The following is a 5,357-nucleotide window of genomic DNA, read 5'->3' as shown; positions in this document are numbered from 1 at the left end:
GGTCTTCTTTCTTCCATTCTACCCTTGCCTTTTCCCTCGGGCTACATCTTCCCCTTGTTCTTCTTATTGGCCCGCTTAGCATGAACTTCCTCTTCGGAGCGGATCCTTAACGGATCTACAACGGCGACGGCCTCCGGTCTCTTGCATGACCCCATATTCGGTCGAAAGTGAGACCATACACGGCCCACTACATCTTTCGGACCCGAGCTTCTTCTCTTTGGCGGCCTCCTCACGTCCGGGCTAGCTCCATCAACAAAGTCCTCAAAGAAGGCACGGTTGGCCTTGCCAACCTCTCTATACTTCAAATCAACAACCTCGTCCTTACGAGCTTTTGACCTTTCCTCCAAGGTTTGAGCTCTTGACCATTTGACATAAGAAGGAGTCACCCATGTCGTGGCAACGGGGTTTGGTACCTCCCAAAGCGGCCGAGTGGCCCACCATCTTTCGAAGACCTCCACAAGCTCGGAGTTTCGAAAAACACTCTCTTGGACAAGAGTGTCATGAGCGGGCACCTTTTGTTGACGCCCCATTTGCCTCATGACCCTCTCGGGATAAATGAAGGAAGCAACCTTCAAACCCACCACCATCAAAGAGCAAGAACTAGCAACCGGAGCGGGCAACCCCATGAAGGACCTCAAGTGCCACCATGGCACCACCCACCGGATGTGAGGACCACCCTCCTCCACCAATCTCGCAGTCCAATAGGCCTCGGTGGATGCGAAACTATTCGCATACAACTTCTTCCTCATAGTACGGTGACGGAAGTAATAAGAAGAAGAATCGGTCGGAGGCTCTACCTACCTTAGCCTCTCCAATAGCCACACTTGGAGGATCCTTGGAGATCCAAACGAGGGAGCTTCTCCACAAGAGCCCTTCTTATCCAAGGCTTGCATGATCTCGCCAAGCACCAACCATGATGGATATCTACCATGCTCCATTTGCTCAACCACATATACAAGGGTCATGCTACCGTAGCATTTTGGCCCCTCCTTCTTCAAATGATCAAGAAAGAGGTATGCATGGACAAGGCAAAAAGCAAGAGCCCTTCTGTAGATACCCAGTATCTGCTGAGACTCCAACAAACACCCGATGATTATCGGACTACAACATGTTTTGGAATCGCGGCGTTTGATCGACAGTTTGTGTACAACTTTACGTCGGAAAACTTAAAACGATTTCGAAAATAAAACATTTCAAAACATTTCAAAAATACCTCGAGTGTTTAATGCACGGCGACGGGGTCACAATGACACTAACTAGAGTCAAAACCGACACCGGACCAAAAACCGACTCAAAAATTCAAATCCCGACTCCAACAACGAGTCAAACCGAGTCAACCACCAAAAACAAACATTTCAAACCTTCTACCTTTAGTTTTCCCGGATTCATGAATGGTCAAGTACCAAAAATGTGACTACAAAACCTAGGATAGAACAAATCATGATTGCGTTTGTTGTGAAAGTGACAACACAGCTCGAAGACCCGCGACGTGGCTCGCGCCTCTTTGAGCAGCCCAGGTGGCCACGTCGCTCAAAACTCACACAACCACTCATTCTCCTATAAATACCCCTCAAATGCCACCCATTTGAGAGTTACGCGAGTGTCCGCCCCCTCTTTTCTCCCTTAAAATTCTCGACACGACTTCTAAAGTCACAATCCGACGCGTATTTACAACCTACCGATCGTAAACACGAGCCTTACACATTGTTTGGTACCGTCATCGTGCATTAAATCACTTGACCGACCACTTCGACAACTACACCATCACTAAACTTTTAAAACACTCTTTTACTTACCAAAACGGTTTTAAACCGAGTTTTTTCCGATCAAACGAGTTGTTACACTTACGTCGGTCACTCGCCATAACCAAACATGTAAGTATGAGGGTGTAAAAATCCACTTTTATTATGTTTTCATTTGTTTCATGACTCTAACATGCTAAAACATGCATAACATGAACCAAAACATGGAATAAACGAGCCAAAACTGATTTTTGGTCTGAGGCAGAAGCCCTTTAGGTTGCCAACTAGCTCGCGCCTAAATGGGGTATTCAGACCAGAAATCAACCGTGTTTTTTCTCGTCATTTCCCTTAATCCATTTTTCATATTTGCAATCGCTTTTCACCATTTCAAGTATTTTCGAACCTTTGTTGTTTTATTTCACATGTTTTAACCATAAAGCATTTTTCACCTTTGGTTCTTCATACCATGACGGTTAAATCCGTGTTTCGGTGATAATATTTGGTTAATGACATTTAGAAGGTATTTTAAAGCCTTTTATTTCATTTCTTTACATTTTCAAACAAACATATTAGTCACCAACACAAAGTCATCCTTGGTTCTACATACCATGCCGGATTTTAACCCGGATACGATGATGAGTACCGACTAATAACATTCAAATGGAGTTAAAACAATTAGTCCATAATCATTTTCAAAACTATTCATGTCAAGTTTGTCAAACCGAACCCGACATCGAATATTATCAAATAATGATTGATACGTGCTTTTTATATAGTCTTTTTAGCCTATTTTAGCACGTATTTCTATGCATTTTCATACTGTTTTTATAGTATTTTGCCCCGAATTGGCTACTTTGGTTCGTTTTGTCCATTTTGTAGAAATGAACGCGAAAGTAGTGGAATCGTACTCTTTTTCGTCCTTTTTGCATGCATTTAGAGGAGACGAGATTGTTCCAGAGTGAGATACTGCATTTGGAAGCGTCATGGCACGGATTACGAGGCATTCGGTGACGGACTTGTGCTGAAATGAAGATAAAGAACTCGATCGAGCTGTTTAACCACTCGATCGAGTGGTTTCTATGAACCCTGGTGGTCGATCGAGTGGTTTTCCACTTGATCCTTAGCTGCAGAAAGGCCAGTTACTCGATCGAGTAACTTTCTACTCGATCGAGTAGATTTGCTGAGGAGTTTGCTCGATCGAGTGGTTTTAACCCACTTGATCGAGTAGTTTCGCTATTTATGGGCTTTAAACAGCCCGTGTTATGTTTAATTTCGCTAAACTGAATTACTTTGCTATTTAAGCACGCTCTACTAGGTCATTAGGGGTGATCTTTTTATCTATCAAAAACTTTACTGCGTACTTCATTCCTCTCGACTGTAACCTTACTTTTGAGATTATTCTTGCTCGGAATTTGTGTTCTTTACGCCGGATTCGCATTGATTGTAATTCTTTCTCTTCTCTCATTAATAATTAATCTTTGTTTGCTTTAATCTCTCGTTTCGTTGCATTTATTCTTCTGCCCTAATTCTCTTTTATGCTTTTTAATTGTTCTTTCATTATGTTTACTGCTGGAATATTATCTGCTATTAGTTTAATTAGTGATATGAGTAGCTAAACCCCTTTCATGTTGGGATTAGGGGATCTGCGGTAGGATTGGGACGATGTAGTAAATGAAACAGATGAATTGATTACAAGACTCTGTCACCATAGCAATTTAATTGTATTTATTCGACTTAGTTGAGTGCACGCGTCTAAGTTAACCTTTAATCTGGCTAAAATTAATCCTAGATCGAAAGATTGGACTAAATAGGCCTGGTATGAACAGTAGACTACCCTGACGAGAATGAAAGTTAAGTTAGTGTTTGTTTAGGATAGAAAGTGGACCGAGAGGACCTTTCAACATCCGTCTTACATTAATTCGTCTGAGTCATTTACAGCTAAGTCACTATATCTTTTTGCGGTGAAAGAAATCCTGACATGTCCCTCTTTATCTGATAGTTCGAACTTATTTCCTGCCTCTACTGCTTTTGCCCTTTATTTCTCTTTCCTTCAAAACTCGTAGTTTAGATAACAAATCAAACAACCCCCCCCCCCCCCATTTGTGACCAAATAGACGGAATTCTACAAATATCTTGCCTCCCTGTGGAGATCGACCTGACTTCCCTAGCTATATAGTTAGTTGAGTTAGTTTATTTTTGACAAGTATACGACAGACGTGTCAAATTTTGGAGCCGTTGCCGGGGAGGCAATTGCCCTATTTGTTTTTTTTTTCCGTTTATTTTATCCGTCTCAGGGAATTCCTATTCCTTGAGGCCGTTCTTATTATTTTCTTTCAGTGTTGTTTATGCCCAGGTCAAACAGGTGTGAATTAGTTTCAGCTAATTCAGACACGGAGAGATTATTCAGGCATAAACTCCGTCTGATAAGGAAATCACGAAAGGAAGACTTGAGTACTTTCGAGCCAGAGCTTGATCATTTCCTTTTCATGGAAGACAGTCAGATTTCTACAGTAAAGATGCCTAAACTTTCTAGTCATTCAGTGCCCAAAGCATCCTCTATTCCGAAGGGTTTCAATCTCCAGACTGAGGATGGGAACACCTTTGATATCCGTCCTTCTTATATCAATTTGGTGGAGAGAAACATTTATAGAGGTGTGGCAGGTGAAGATCCAAGGAAGCATATGGAGACCTTTACCGATTACTGTTCTACTATCCCCGCCACTAAGGGGGTAACTCAGGACAAGATTAAGGAAGTTCTATTTCCTTTCTCTTTAGCTGACTCAGCCAGGGAGTGGCTGACTGACTTGGACCGCACAGCTGCTGGGGTTACAGATTGGGAGTCTCTTGCTCTTGCATTTTACAAGAGATATTTCCCTTCACAACGCACCAATTTGCTGAGGGCCAAGATTACTAGTTTCAGACAGGCTCCCGATGAAAGTTTCTATGAAGCATGGTCGCGATTTAAGAAGTTGGTGAGGTCTATCCCTCACCATGGTTTTGACCCATGGTTCCTAGCCAATTAGTTCTATAATGGGTTGTATGATGACCACAGAGCCATACTTGATGCGGCATCTAGTTGGAGATTCCAAGAGAACACCGATGATGATAAGGGGTGGTCTCTTATTGAAGAGATGGCTAATCATAATGCTGAGTATGGTAACCCGAGGGATGGGATTAGAACAGTTCATACAGTCGATAAGCAGGTTTTGGCTCAGCTGGAGACCATGAATGCTAGGTTCGACAAGTTAGAATTACAAGCTGCTGGGGAGCCTCAGACGGTCCATGTTCTTACTAGGGGAGAGACTGTTTCATGTGAGAGATGTGGAGGTAATGATGGCCACACTGTTGTTGGCTGTCTTGTAGAGAAGGAACAAGTCCTTGCCTTTCAGCAATATAGGCAAGGAGGGGGTTCCTATTACAATAATCAAGGGGCAGTCCATCCCAATTTGAGGTGGACTAGCCAAAATGTGCTCAATCCTACTCCTCCTCCGCACCAGCAGCAGCTTTATGTCCCTCCGCACAAGAATCAACAAGGCTTTCAAAAACCCCCTTCTTTTACTCCTCCTAACCATGGTGCATCATCTTCCGGTGGGGTGACTGAAATTGGCGAGCTTG

At 43.0% G+C, this 5,357-nt stretch overlaps 1 non-coding gene across 1 annotated transcript; it reads right to left on the bottom strand.

Moving 5' to 3' along the window:
* Positions 1 to 4,633: 4,633 nt before the first annotated feature.
* On the bottom strand, positions 4,634 to 4,740 carry LOC141597842 (small nucleolar RNA R71). The gene has a single exon (XR_012523056.1). It is a non-coding gene; the product is annotated as a small nucleolar RNA R71 (small nucleolar RNA).
* Between the last annotated feature and the right edge of the window lie 617 nt (positions 4,741 to 5,357).

This window comes from Silene latifolia, chromosome 8, assembly GCF_048544455.1.
Source record: "Silene latifolia isolate original U9 population chromosome 8, ASM4854445v1, whole genome shotgun sequence".
Classification (NCBI taxonomy): Eukaryota; Viridiplantae; Streptophyta; class Magnoliopsida; order Caryophyllales; family Caryophyllaceae; genus Silene; species Silene latifolia.
Note: the sequence above shows the minus strand (reverse complement) of the source record. Positions and strands in the feature narration are given on the sequence as shown.